Source organism: Melozone crissalis, unplaced genomic scaffold (assembly GCF_028551555.1).
Source record: "Melozone crissalis strain CALT ecotype California unplaced genomic scaffold, PUWL_Pcris_2 ptg000066l_1, whole genome shotgun sequence".
Taxonomy (NCBI): domain Eukaryota; kingdom Metazoa; phylum Chordata; class Aves; order Passeriformes; family Passerellidae; genus Melozone; species Melozone crissalis.
In genome coordinates this window covers 7,464,969-7,480,164 of record NW_026535844.1, presented here as the reverse complement: position 1 = coordinate 7,480,164, position 15,196 = coordinate 7,464,969, and the positions used below count along the sequence as shown (strand labels likewise).

The 15,196-nt window shown below is 53.3% G+C and overlaps 2 pseudogenes; one reads left to right on the top strand and one right to left on the bottom strand.

Annotated features, from left to right (window-relative positions):
- LOC128945472 (zinc finger protein 208-like) overlaps window positions 1-7,964 on the top strand; it is a 294,561-nt pseudogene extending 286,597 nt beyond the window's left edge.
- A 4,684-nt stretch (window positions 7,965-12,648) lies between these two features.
- On the bottom strand, window positions 12,649-14,806 carry LOC128945519 (class II histocompatibility antigen, B-L beta chain-like; annotated as a pseudogene).
- Between the last annotated feature and the right edge of the window lie 390 nt (window positions 14,807-15,196).

Genomic DNA, 15,196 nt, shown 5'->3' with positions numbered 1-15,196 from the left:
CTGACTATTGTCGTTTCCTTGTCCCCAATTTGTCCTTCCAAATCATTCAATACAGAAAAACTAGCTCCCGTATCTATTAGAAATCTGACCTCTTTATGCCCTAACTGTATATTTATAACAGGTTCCTTAACTTGTTCTACCGGTTCTACGTCTAGTCAGCTGTTATACTCCCCCAGGACCATCTCCTTGGTAGCCTGCTGGAGCTGATTGCCCTGGTCAAACTGGTTATTCAAACTTGGGCAATTTCACTTCCAATGCCCCTCCTGCTTACAATATGCACACTGATTCAGGCTTAACCCCTGGGTAACTGGTCTCCTACCCCGACCATTCCTGTTACGCCCCCTGAAATTTGGGTTCCCTCTCCCCTGTATTACTGCCAAAAGATTCTGCTGCTGCCTTTTACTAGCTTCTTTTTCCCGATTGTTGTATACCTTCCAAGCGACCTCAAGTAACTTATCCAAATTCCTTAATTCTTCCCCTTCTAATTTTTGCAATTTTCTACGAATGCCATCCTGTGATTGGCCCAAGAATATGAGAGCAAGCTGAACCTTTGCTTGCTCTGTGTCCATTTGGAGGTCTGTATATTTCCTTGCTACCTCCTTAAGCCTCTCCAAAAACGCAGTGGGAGATTCCTTCTTTTCCTGTCGAACCTCATATAGTTTGGACCAATTTATAGTTTTGGGCACAGCATTCTGAACTCCTATTTGGATCCACTCTTGGTATTTCCGTAATCTCCTCATATCACACAATAAATTAGGGTCCCAATTTGGATCCTCAATTGGGAAATTCAGATCTAAGTTCCCTGTTACCAGCCCATTTCTAATATCTTCTCTTGCCCTCTCTTTAGCTGCCTTAAGTACCATTTCTTTTTCAGTAGAATCCATCAGAGTATCTAATATCACCTGTATGTCATCCCAATCAGGATTTTGCGTTTTCATAACCATTTTTACTACACGTGCCACTTTATCAGGATTTTCTCTATAAGTTCCGGCTGACTGTTTCCAAATTACTAAGTCTGCTGGGGAAAAAGGCACTTTTACAAATACTGGCCCTTCCACTCCAACACCTTGTCGCAAGGGGGCAATCACAGTCCGTTTTTGTTTCCTTATGCCACCTCTATGCACAACTGGAGCAAGCTTTGCCCAACCCCGGGTTCTATGGGCTATTGGGGTCACTGATTCATTACCATCGCTATCTTTTTCGCTCACATACCTCTTCCCCCTTTCTATCACAGTTAGGTTTTGCTCATCTTCCGAGGAAGAGGGATCAGGTGATGATGGGAGAGGGGGATAAAGAGGGAAAGGTGTACTAGATGAAACAGGTTCAGGGGTAGGTGGGTGAGGAGCAGGTAGTGGGATAGGGACAGATGAAACAGGTGGGATAGGGTTAGGTTCTGTTGTTCCTATTGGAGCTACTTGTAAATCAATATCTGTATAATTTTCTTTACTCAAGCTTTCTCTTAACGCCAGGTGTTCTAAACAACGTTCCTCACAAACCCCACACTTTGCAGATGTTTTAACCATTAATAATTCACATTCATTCTGCCATTCTGGCTTTCCCCGTAAGTAGAAAAACAGATCAACCTATGGGACTTCATCCCATTTTCCTTCTTGTTTACAAAACGACATTAACTGCAAAATAGTGTTATATTGCAGAGTACTGTATTTTGGCCATTTTTCACCATTCTCCAAGGCATATTCTGGCCACCATGAATTACAATAATCAATCAACTTAGTTTTACGTAATCCTTCCCCAAAGTTACCTTGTTTCCAATGTGCTAATAAGCACCCCAAAGGAGAATTTTGCGGGATAGGGGTGTTACTGCCCAAAATCCCTTTAAGTTTCTCCATTTCAAAAATACCACAAATGCCCAACCTGCAACACTTTCGCGATTGTCTTACAGAACGGCGCCTAGGCTTACACCAACAGGAATTCCATTAGCCCAACCAAGCATAGCTTTCGCTGCGTCTTATTGGCAGGCATCCAAACCAAAGTAAAAAGCACCTTACCTTTCTCCCGGGGATGTTTGTGAGTGGCGGAAGCGGTCGCGGCCGATGGGCTCCCCGAGAATCCCTCGGTGCTGGCTGGAACGTGATCGAGTCGCGAACTCGCTCAGCAGCACTCACAAGGTTCCAACTGGGTCGCCGAAATGTTAGCGTTCAAAAACACATAATCACGGAGCGATTATATACGGTGCTTTTTATTAAGAGCTCTGGGAATCGGGGTATATTCAACCCAAGTCTGACTCTGACCATACATCCGAAATGATCATGTTTTATACTCTATCGTTACATAACTTTCATGTTAATTATTAAACTTATATTGTTCTATTGTATACATAAATTAGGCCCTCTCTGAATTTCCAACATAGTTTCTCACTATTCTTCTTATGGTTATATAATAATTGCATTTAATTACTAAACAATCATCACATCTAACAATTATATAATTTATCATACTGCTTACGCAAGTGCAGTTGATCTGGGAAAGCACAAAGCCTAACATTTTAGATTCTATCTTTAACTTTTTCCAGGGTTCCACTATCAATAAGGCTTTCCTGTTTCATCTTCCCCAACACTTTGGTATTTTTTTATCCCTCATCCCAGCTGTGTGCTCCAATCCCAGATGCTCTTGAACATATCTTCAATCTGGCAGAATTTTGCTCAACCCTGAATGCTCTTGGAATGTTAGTCCCTCAACCCAGCAGGTTTTAATTCTGGATGCTCTTGGGCACTCTTATCCCTCAATCCAGCAGGTTTTTAGGGACCCCTTTTGTCCCGTGTCCCAGTGGACTGGGCTCGGAAACTCCTCTGCTCCCTTCCTCCGAGGGGTCCAGCCCCTCTCTGAGACCCAGTCCCAGTTACCCTGGGGGATTCTCTCACTCCTGTTAACATTCACTTCATCTCTTTCCTGGCCGCTTACCGCGGAAAGTCGGAAACGCAGCATGGGAGACTCCAGCACTCACTTGGCAGGTCTGGGACAACCAGCCCTCTTCTCATTCACACACATTCATCCCCCTGTACCTGCTCTCCTGAGAAATACTTGCCAATCCCTTTTCCTTCCCAGGTTCTCCCTGCATATTACTACTCTTAGGGGGCCAATTACAGCGGTTCTAGGGAGCCTTTTCCCTTCTCTTTGTTTTATTTTCTCCTTTTGTCCACCATAACCTGCGTCTGTCGGTCACCCCAGGGGAAACAGAGCGAGGCTGCCAACAGGGCAGGGCGCGCCTTCCCCACTCTGACTCTCCTAAAGCACCGGCAGCGAGGTGTTAGTAACCATCCTCTGCTACCAAATTGTGAAAAATGCCAATCACTTGCTTTTAAAATTTTCAAAGTTTAATGGTAATAAAATGGTTATAAAAAATAATAATAATATTAGAGTCATAACAATTTGAAGAAATCGAATTAGGACAATATGAGACAACAAATACAAAGAGTTACGGACGTCTGGGTACCTTTTTCTGGGCAGTACGAGCCCAAAAAAGGACACCCGTTAACACAGGATTAACCATTAAAAACAATAGCCTGTTGCATATTCATACACTTCATACATGATGCATAAATTCCATTCAAACACAGGATTCTGTCTGGTCATTGTCAACTCCTTCCTGTGAAACCTAACAACAGCTTCGAGGAAGGAAGAAGTTCATTTCTTCTGACAAGACACCAATAAATTCTTTTTCCCTGAAAGATTTAGGTGTCCTGTGGCTGCTATCTCGCTGCAAGTCCTTTCTTTAAAAAAGTCTCATACCAAGCATGGTTTCTATTTTAACATTTTTTTAATAACCTAAAACTATATTTAACCCACTACTTAAGATAATTAATACAGCGTTACTTTCTAACACAAGACATATAATATTCATGTTAATAATTGTGAAAACCCAATCACAAAAAATGCACTTTTCAAAAGTATAATCCCACTTACTTCCAGTCTCTCCCAGTATGGTCCCAGCTGCCGCCAGCATGGTTCCAGTTGCTTCCTCAATCAACTCAGTGAGTCCCAGTATGATGCCATTTGCTCCCAGTTGCTCCCAGTCAGGCCCAGTATGGGGGATGATGTGCAAGGTGTGCTCACTGTGACACTCAGTTCCTCCCAGTATTAGTCCAGTCCCTCCCAGTATGATCCAAATTTGGCCCCAGTGTGCTCCCACTCTCTGCCAGAATACACCAGTTGTGCTCTATGTGGTTCCAGCTGCTCTCTTTCACCCTCATTTTCCTTCTAGTCAGTCCCAATATATCCCAGGGTACCCCAGTTCCCTCTACCATCTTTCCAGTTCCTTCCAGTATGATCCCATTTGCTCCCAAGCACTCCAAGTCAGCCTCAGTGTAGTGGCACTCACTGCCAGTATGATCCTAGCCATCCTCAGCACCATCCCAGTTCACCCCAGTATATCCCATTTACCCCTAACATGGTCTCAATTGCCCCCCCCAGGCTCCTACTCACTCGCAGTGTGATCTCAGCATGATCCCAGTATGATGGCAGTATGGAGTCAGTACAAACTCAGTACAATCCCAGTATGATGCCAATAGGATGTCAATAGAAAGCCAGTAAAGTCCCAGTCACTCCCAGTATGATCCCAGTATGATCCCAGTGTCCATCAGTGCGATCACAGTCTGCCCTGGCATGGCAATATGATCCCGGAATAATGTCAATACAAACCCAGTACAGTCCCATCATGATCCCAGTACGATCCCAGTATGATGTCAGTACAAACCCAGTACAATCCCAGTATGATATCAGTACAATCCCAGTACAGTCCCAGTATGATCCCAGTATGATATCTGTACAAGCCCAGTACAGTCCCAGTCACTCCCAGTATGATCCCAGTATGATATCTGTACAAGCCCAGTACAGTCCCAGTCACTCCCAGTACAATCCCAGTATGATATCTGTACAAGCCCAGTACAGTCCCAGTCACTCCCAGTACGATCCCAGTCCAGCCCAGTCCCTGGCAGTGCTGTCACTGCTGGGATCCCCCAGCCCTGTGTGCGTTCCCCCCTGGCGGATGTGGCGAGAGGAGGCCCAGGGGCTGGCAGTGGCCAGGCAGGGTCCCCAGCAAGGCCCAGTTTGGATGTGCAGCCCCCAGTTTGCCCAGTTTGCCTCTCCTTTGGCCCGGGCCGGGCTCCCCCCGCCCGCAGTGGCTGGAGCAGCCGAGAGCCCCGCGCTGCCCATCCCAACCTGTCCCGGCTCCATCCCCGCTCCTGCCGCGGCTTCGAGGGCTGCGGGAACAGGGCACTGAAGGTGTGGCTGCTGCTGGGGGAGGACGAGGAGGCAGGGAAGGTCAGAGATGGAGGGGGAGGAGGAGGTGGGGTTAGGGAGGAGGAGCAGGGGGAGGGATGGAAGAGGAGGGATGAAGGCAGAGAGAGAGCAGCGATGGAAGAGGAGAAGGAGGTGGGAATAAGACAAAGGGGGAGGAGGAGTGCAGGGGATGGAAGGGGAGGAGTGGGAGGAAGAGGAAGAGGAGGGACAAAGGCAGATCGAGGCTGAGCTGAGGGAACCACGTGGTCGATCCCTGCCTGAATTCGCAGCCCCCACCTGTGGGATCATCACCCCGCAATCGGGCCAGTGCGCGGGGAGGGGGAGCTTGGCCCGGATATCCCGGGGGGTCTCTAGGTTGGGGTTTTGGGGGATGTTTGGAGAATGAAGAAGTCCAAGGCTGATCGGAAAAGGCCTCTTGGGGGGACATCAGGGGGTGTCAGTGGCGGGTGCCGGCAGAGGCAGCCTGGAGGAGCAGAGCCCTGTGTCCCCCAGGAGCCCAAAGTGGGGAGCCCAGAGATGGGGGAGCGGCGCCATTGGCGGGAGCCTCAAGAGCCTGGAGAGGGGCAGGGGGGACTCCTTGGAGCTGCTGCAGCCCAGAGCACAGAATGAGGGGAGAAGGGACCCCGGGAGCCCAAACAGCCCCTGGATCCCGAAATGGGGAGAGTGAAGCCGGGGGAGATTTTGGCATTGCTGGGACTGCCAGCAGCCTGGGCAGGGCAGGCACCGAGCACAAGGGGGACCCCCAATCCAAGTGTGACCCCCAGCAGCTGGGACAGGGGGAACCCCCGAACACTAAGGGGAGGGACCCGGGATGGAGAACCCCTGGGTGGCTTTTTCCGGGCTGAATCGTGATGTTTGGGAGGTTTTTCTGGAGCCCAGAGTGCCAGTGACTTGTAGAGATGGACTTGGGCAGAGGGAACTTCAAACTCAACGTGCTTATCCCTTGTTTTCCCCAAACCAGGATTTCCCATTGCCAACTCCTGGGAGGCTGCAAGGAAGAGGAAGATGCCCCAGGACAATGAGGCAGGTGAGGAGGAAGTCAGTGTCTCTGGAATGATTAAAATCAGATGGTTTTCGGAAAGCTGCAAAAGACAAGCCTCAGAGACATTAGAACTGATTTGAGCTTTGCAGCAGCCAATAGATTGATCAGCAGAAAAATTGTATAAGAAGTAGAAAGTAAGGAGAAATAGAACAATGGTCTGTGCATTAACACTTATCTAGAATAACTCCCTAACCTGCGGAACAGTGTGTCTAGCTAGATATTAGGAAGTTTCAAGCTTAATAATGGAGCTCTGTGCATTGTGTTCTAAGGCTTACAAGCAGGTACTGTACTTGAAATAAGCAAGCGTTGTTTTAACCATCAATGTGCTTATAGTGCTTGGATGGAACTACAGTCAATATGCTTTTGCATTGTGTGATTGGCCAAAAACCTTTTAAAGTAAGTTTTAACATGAAGTCCTTTGTCTGCTACCTGGGAAGTGAGCTACTGGCATCTTCCCATTGTCATGACCAAGTAATGAGACAGATGGTTGGACAATCACACAGCTCAGGACGCATTCCCAGCAGTCCAGTCCTGTTTGTGATTTGTGCACAGCCCCGAGCTGGCGATGAGTGCCCCTTTCCCCTCTGTGCTGCTCCATCTCCCAGCCCAGCACGGCCCCAGCTGCAGCTCAGCCCTGGGGGGATCTCCTTGCCCTTGCCTGTGGCACGGCGGCAAATCCCATCCTGTCCTTGTCCTTCCTCCCCCAGAGCAGGAGCTGAGCATGGAGAGCAGGGAGGACAAATGCCCGCGGCAGAACCTGGTGGCAGAGGCTGTTTTGAGCGGCTCCACGGCGCAGGAAGCCAACGGGGAGGAAAAGCCCCGGAGATGCCGCACGAGGAGGGGCTGCAAACGCAGCCGGCGGGGATCTGAGGGGGAAAGAGCCAGCCTGGGCCGGGAAGGCAGCCGGAGATGGAGCCAGAGCTCGGAGCTGGTGCTCCATGAGCAGCTCCATGATGGAGAGAAGTCCCACACGTGCGAGGAGTGTGGGAAGAGCTTCAGGTGGAACTGCAACCTGATTGTGCACCAGAGGATCCACACTGGGGAACAGCCCTACGAGTGTGGGGAGTGTGGGAAGAGCTTCAACCTGAGCTCCCACCTGATCAGGCACCAGAGGATCCACACTGGAGAAAGGCCGTACAAGTGCTCCGAGTGTGGGATGTGCTTCAGCCAGAGCTCCAGCCTGATCAGGCACCAAAGGACCCACACTGGGGAGAGGGCCTACGAGTGTTCCAAGTGTGGGAAGAGGTTTCTGACCAGCTCCGATCTCCTCCAGCACTATCGGATTCACAGAGAGGAGAGGCCCTTCCAATGCCCCGACTGCGGGAAGGGATTCAAGCACAACTCCACCCTTCTCAAGCACTGGCGCATCCACACTGGAGAGAAGCCCTACGAGTGTGATAAATGCAGGAAGAGGTTTCAGAACAGCTCCCATCTCCTCCTGCACTCTCAGATTCACAGAGAGGAGAGGCCCTTCCGCTGCCCCGACTGCGGGAAGGGATTCAAGCAGAACTCCGCCCTCATCAGACACCGGCGCATCCACACAGGGGAGAGGCCCTACAAGTGTCCCCAGTGTGGGAACAGCTTCTCCAGGAGCTCTAACTTGACCCAACACCAATGGAGGCACCAGTAAGGGAAGCCCTGCGAGTGCCCCGAGTGCGGGCAGAGCTTCGTGCGCTGCTCCAGCTCCATCCCCCACTGGAGGAGGCACTTTGGGCACAGCCCTGGTCACTCACATTCCCTGTGATCCATGTTGGGAACAAACCTGGCTGCTTCGCCTTTTGGTTTGGCCTCTGCTTCACCTTCATCCTTTAAGAACACCCAAAACTGGGTTAAATGAAGGAAATTGATCGAATATATCTGACGTTGCATAATTTCTCAGTTGTTTTAGAGGGAATTTAGGATTTGGGGACACGTTCTGTGTGGAGTGCTGCTGTTGCGAAGAGGCAGGAATTTGATCTCACCCTTCTTGTATTGCTAAGAACTCCTCCCCTGACCCCAACCCCAATTCCACCCTTGGCATATCCTATAAAAACTCCATGGCCCTTCCTGTGCCCTGTCTTTGGGGGTTAAGAAATGGATTCCCAAAGGATCAGCCCTATTCCTACTGGATTCCAAAGGATCAGCCTCATTCTCCACTGGATTCCTAGAGGAGAAAGCTTTTCCCAGGGGATTCCCAGAGGATAAGCCCTTTCACCACTGGATTCTTAGAGGATTAGCCTTTTTCTGACCAGATTCCAAAAATTTCAGCTTTTCCCACTGGATTTCCAAAGGATCACCCTTTTTTACACTGTATTCCCAGACTGTCCACCTTTTCCCACTGGATTCCCTGAGGATAAATATTTGCCCACTGGATTCCCAGAGGATCAGCCTTTTTCACTGGATTCCCAGAGGATTCTGACTGTGCCACTGGTTTTTTTTGTTTGTACTACTGCATTTGTATTTTTAATTTTTCCTAATAAAGAACTGTTATTTCTACTCCCATATCGTTGCCTGAGAACCCCTTAATTTCAAAATTAATTGATGTAATCATCATCATCATCATCATCATCAAAGGGAGGGGGTTTTCATTTTCCATTTCAGTGCAGGCTCCTGAAATGGGGAGACACCCCGAAGGACGGGCCATGTAAAATAGTTCCTGAAATATGTAGATTAGTTTATGGATATGCATGAGGGTCTATGAATATGCAACAGGCTGATGTAGTTAAACCAGATTAATTAAAGGGGTGTCCCTGAAAATAACTGGGGGGTCTTGGTGGCCATAACAACCTTTGCTTTACGGTCCTTTTCTCCCATTACAACAGCCTGTTGCATATTAATAGGCTTTTCGCATATCCATAAACTACTTTACATATTCCAGGAACAAAATTGGCTTCATCCTGTTTGGGGGTCCCATCCCCCTGCCAGCTCAATTTTAGGGTCCCACACCCCTCTTTTCCCCGCTCTCCCTCCCCTTTCCGATCGTTCCCCCAATCCCCTCCCCCGTGTTTGGTTTTGGGGGCTCCAGGCCCCTCCTGCTCGGTTTTAGGGTCCCGACCCCATTTTGGATTAATTTGGGGTCCCCAGCCCATCCCCAGGGTCACTTTCCCCCCCTCCCCAAATTCCGCTCCTGGCAACTGATGAGTCATCAGCGAGACACGCTCTGATTGGCTGGAAATTACACCCCCTCCCCCCATCTCTGAGTATTTACCGCAGTGAGAGGCCTTGGTCTGTGCCTGGCAAGTGATGAGTCAGAGTCGGGCCAGGCGCTGATTGGCTGAAAATGGCTGAGCGGGGCCAGTGCTCTGAGTTTGTGCCCAGCAAGTGGATCGTCATCAGTGCCACGCGTTGTGATTGGTCGGGATCTGTTTTGGGGTGGGGACCGGAGGAACTGGGGTTTCTTGGGGTTTCTTTGGGTTAATTTGGGGTTTATTTGGGGCTATTTATGGACTAATTGGGGTTTCTCTTGGGTTTTACTTGATTTATTTTGGTTTATTTGGTGTTATTTGGAATTATTTGGGTTTATTTGGAAGTATTTTGGTTTGTTTGGGTTTATTTGGGCTTATTTGGAATTATTTGGGGTTCTTGGGAGTTATGTTGGTGTACATGGGGTTTTTTTAGGTGTACTGGAAATCATTTGGGGGACTTTGAGTTTAATTTGGTTAGTTTTGTTTGTTTTTTTGGGGGTTATTTGGATTTTTTGGGGGTTATTTGGGGCATTTTCAGGTATTTGGGGTTTTTTGGGCGTTCTTTGGGGTTTATTTTGAGTGTTTTGGGATTATTTAGGTTATTTGGGGTCATGTGTGGTCAAAAAACCTAGGAATGTTTCTCCTGTAAAAAAACGGGAATTTTTCCTTAAAAATCTGAGAGTTTTTCCCCAAAAAACCGGGAAAGTCCTTTAAAAAATCCCAGACTTTTCCCAGCCAATAGCAGCGCGCCCCACCCCAAACCATCCAATCACCACGCTTCATCTCCCAAACTAACGAATCATGGTGCACCCCACCCCAAACCAACCAATCACCGCGGGTATTCCCTCAGGAACACAGGCTTTCCCGTGCGCGGATCCAACCAATCACCGCACGCCTCCCCACCGCCCGCCTCTCGCGCGCCGAATTAACCAATCATCGCAGGTCTCCCCTCAGCTACTCCCGCCTCTCTCGAGCTGAACCAACCAATCACCGCGCACCTCCCCTCGGCAAAGCCCGCCTCCCTCGCCCCTCTCCTGTCAATCACCGCTCCCTCTATCAAACCAACCAATCACTGGGCGTCTCACCTCAGCAACTCCCGCTCTCCCCGCGCCTCCTCAACCAATCGGAGCCGAGCCCAAAGTAGCGCCCCCTGACCACCGGCCGGGCATGGAGCGGGCGCCCCCTATTCCCCCCCCCGCCCCCGGGGACCCCATCAGGGACCCCCGGGAGCCGCCCCGGGCTCGGGCGGGTCCTGTGGGAGGCGCTGGAGAGAGCGGGGGAGGCGCTGGGAGAGGACGGGGGGGCTCCGGGAGCTGCTGAGGAGGCGCAGGGACAGGTGAGGGGTCCTGGAGGGGTCGTGAGGGGAATTTGGGGAGGGGTCTTGAGGAGGTTTGGGGGGGGATTTGGGGAGGGTCTGGGGGGAACTTGAGGGGATTTTAGCGGGGTCTGGGGGTTCTGGGGGGCTTTGGGGGGGAATCTGGGGAGGGGTCCTCGGGGGGTGTCACGATCCGTCCTCACGGACAGGTTTCGTGATGGTTCGTGGATTTGATCTCAGGGTGCAAAAAGAACTGACACGGCATAAAGGGGTTTGCAATGATAATCAAAACAAATGCACCTTTATTGAATGACCACAGCAAAATGCGATAGAGGGATTAAGGGAGAGAAAAGATAAAGGAAGAGAGAGGGAATAGGGCTGCCAAACGTAGAGACAAAGTCCTTTGGTCCAGTCCAGTCGAGGACCCGCCTGTTGCGTCGGGGAGATCTCGAAGTCTCTCGCTAACTCAGGTTTTTATTATGATAACTCTATTGGAAATTACGAGGGGGGGGATACAGATACAATAAGGAATAGAAGTAACAGGTAGTCCATGCTCTCAGCAGTAAACGAGAGCCATTGTCTTCTTGGTCCAGCGGTCACAACCTGCAGGCAAACATCTCGCTTTGGTCAGCTTGCCTCCCCCACACACCTGCCCCGGGCTGGGGGTTTCAGTCCCAGTCCTTGGAAGGAGCAGAGGGGCCTTTTCACATGGGGGTTCCATGTCTCAGTCCTTGATGGAGAGGCTCCTTCCATCTCAGTCTGTCTGTCCCGGTGGTTGTAAAACAGGTGAGGGTCTTCTGTGGGGGAACCACCTGAAACTCAGGAGAAGTCCAGCCAGGCCGAGAGGTGGGGCAGCTCCCAAGGCTGTTGTTGCAAAAAGGGCACGGTGCCCCGTTCTTCTCCTTGGGCTCAGTGTAGCACACAGCAAACAACACCTGTGAGAACAATGGCTTAACAATGCTCTCAGATCTAGGGCGTTGTTGGCATGTGACTTTCTCCTTTGGAGCCAGAGATTTAAGACAGGGGCGGTCTTTTCTTAGTGGTCCCCAAATGACGATCCTGAGGCAGACGAGGGAAAATTCGGGACCGACTCCTACACCAATACAAAATTATTTTTTAAATTATATAAATTTAAGTTGTATGGTGTTTTCATTTATTAAAATAACATTTTATTAAAATTAAAAAGTATTAGTTATTTTAAATTCATTAGATATTCTTAACAAGGGTTGAGCTCTCCCTCCCTGCTCAGTGCAGGATGTGGGGAGGGGGCGATGCTGACGGGGCCGGGGGGGCTGCAGCTCTGGGGGCATGGAAAAACGGCGAGGTTGTGGTGCTGCTGCTCTTCTTCCTCCTCTTCTTCTTTCCAGTTCCTCCTTCCCCCGCCTCCTCCTCATTTCTTATCCTGCCTCCTTCTTCTCCTCCTCTCTCTGGCCTTTCTCCTGATCCTTCCTCTTCCTCTTCCTCCTCCTCCTCCTCCTCTTCCCGCTCCTCCCGGGCCCAGCCCCCACCCTTTGTCCCCCTCCCTCTTTCCAGATCCCTCCCCATCGCCCCCCCCCAAACCCCTCCCCCTCACCCCCGATAAACGGCCCCAGGCCCAACTGGGAAGCTTTATTGGGAGCACTGGGAGCAGGCACTGGGCGGGGGCAGAGCGCCAACGGGGCTGGGGGGACACGGGAACCCCCAAAATCAGCGGAGCGGGGATGGAGCGGGGGGTCCCGGCCGGGCCCGAGCCCACGGGGAGGGGCTGCGGCCGCCGCCGGCTCAGGAGCTCTGTGGGCACAGAAAAGGGGGTGACACCGGGCTGGGGGCCCCGGCGGGAGCGCACACGTGGGGGGGACGCCACCCCCGGCACCCGCCCTCACCTTCTTGCGCAGGGAGAAGCCGAGCCCCAGCGCCAGGAAGACCAAGCCCAAGACGAAGTCCCCGTCAGCATCTTGCTGCGGGTGGCGTCCAGCGGCATCTCTGGGGGGTCCGCAGGGCTCAGCACCCCCAAAACCTCTCACCGACACCCCGAGCCCCTCCCAGCGCCCTCCCTGTGGCCCCCGGCCCAGCCAGGACCCCCTGAAACCTCCCCCCAGTCCCTTCCCAGCGCCTCCAGGACGCACCAAGACCCCTCCCAGTCTCTTCCCCGCACAACCAACCTCAAGCCAACCCCTGCTTTGCCATTCGCGATCTCCTTCCAGCCCATCCAGGCTCACTCAAACTCCCTCCATTTACACCCAGCACCCCCAAACTCCCTCCCAGTGCCCACCAGGACCCGCCCAACCCCATCCCACCCTCCCCAGCATCCCCCAAACCCCTTCCCAGCCCTTGCCCAGCCCCCAGCGCCTCTCCCACTTCCAGCCCGGCTCTCTCCAGCTCCCTCCCAGTGGCTCCCAGCACAGCCCAGTGGCTCTGCCAGCGCCCCCAGGGGCTCCCCCGTACCCCAGTGCCGCCTCAGGGGCTGCTCCAGGCTGACGTGCTCCACCTGGCAGCTGTAGCTCAGCCCGCGCCGGGGGTGGCGGTTTCCAGCAGCACCAGCAGCTGGTAGGTCCAGTCCCCGTTGGGGACCACGTCGGTGGCCACCACGTGCTCCGAGAGCTCCTGCTGGCCCTGGAACCACCTCACCTGGATGGCAGCAGGGTAGAAATCCATCACGGAGCAGAGCAGGCGGCCGGGGCCGGGCTGGGAGCTCGAGGAGGGCACCAGCGAGATGGACACGCTGGGGGGCACTGGGAGAGAGAAGGCAAGGCTGGGATGGGCTGGAGAGGGACGGGGAATAGAGTGGGAGGGACCCGGAATGGACTGGGAGGGACTGGGGGCAACTGGGAATAGACTGGGAATTGACTTGGGGAGCATGGATGAGACTGGGAAGGACTGGGAGGGGCTGTGGTGGCACTGGGAGGAACTGGGAATGAAGGGCGCGGCACTGGGCGGCCGCGTCCAGCGCGGGGCACTCGGCGCTGGGGATCTACCAAGGAACAGATGAGTCATCAGCGGTGCGCGATCTCATTGGCTGGGAAGCCTCAGCTTAATGCGTCACTGAAATGGACGCGGGAGGGAGCACTGGGGGGCACTGGGAGGGAATGGGGGGAACAGGAGGCCCCGGGGATGGGCACAAGGAGGGCTGAGGGCTCTGGGGCGATTCTTGGGAAGGTTTCGAGGGGCTCCAGGGTCATTGGGAGGGCAGGGCCCGAGGGGACACGCTCTGCTCCACGCTCACCTCGGCGCTCCACGTTGATTGGCGCAGCAATCTCGTAGTTGTGCCGGCACCTGTCCACGTGAGCCCGCATGAACTCCATTATAGCCGGGTCGCTGTTCTACTTCTTGGTATTCTTCTCCCCTAAGGGGGTGAACCCCACAAAGTGCCCAACGTCGCTGTCGAACGTCAGGAACTGCTCCCGGTTGTAGATGAACCTCACCACCAACCTCACCTTCTCAGTGCCGTTAATGAAGAGACAATCGGCCTTATGCATCCACTGGAACACCCCTGTGAGTGCAGCACACAGCTCAGGGATGTGCCCCCCTCAGCACCCCCCAGCAGCACTCCCAGAGCTCCGGGGCCCAGCCCGGATCCCTACTCCGTACCCCCTGTGCCCCACGGCCGCCACGGGACGCTCCTGCCCGCGCTGCCGCTTCCTCTTTGCCGCCCTTCCCCCATTTCCCCTTCCACATCCTCTCCCCTCCCACATCCAGCCACTCCCAAATCACTTTTGGGGTCCCATTTCCCCATTTTCCGAAAAATCCCCCAGTCCTCAGCCCCCTCGGGGTCAGTTTGGGGTCCCCCTCCCCCTTTTCCCCTTCCCCACTCTCTCCCCCCCCCGTCCTCCCCCCACCCCTCAGCCCCTCCCGCTCTCCCTTTGGGGAGTCCCTCCTCCTCCCCCTCCATTCCGGGCTCCCCCCTTCGCCCCCTTTTCCCCCTTCTCCCCCCCCTGTCCTAGCACCTCCCGCCCCCCGCTCACCCGAGAGCTCCGCGCCCGCAGCCGGGGGGACTCCCAGCACCACCAGTGCCACCAGTAGGGCCCCAGCTGCCGCCCCTCGCCCCATGGCCGGGGCCGGGCAGGGAGCAGCAGCCCCAAAGCAGCCGCGCTGCGCTGGGAGCGCCAGTCCGCAGCAGGGCGGACGCGGCAGCGCCGCGCGCTCTCATTGGCTGCCGCCGCTTCTGGGCAGCGACCGGCCAGGGGCTCTGCCCGGCAACCGATGAGGCAATCCAACGCCCCGACCTCTCATTGGCTAAGCCGCCTCCTGCCTGAGCTGCCATTGGCTAAGGCCTTTCCGGGACGCTGCAGCCCCGGGCCGGGGGTTTTTTGGCGAGGGGGAACCTTGGGGCGCTGGGCAGGTGGGGCGGGGATGGAGAGGCGCGGGCTGTGCTGGACCAGCCAATGAGAGCCGCTCATTTCACATTTAACCCCTATTTTTGGGTTACTGAGCTCGTTC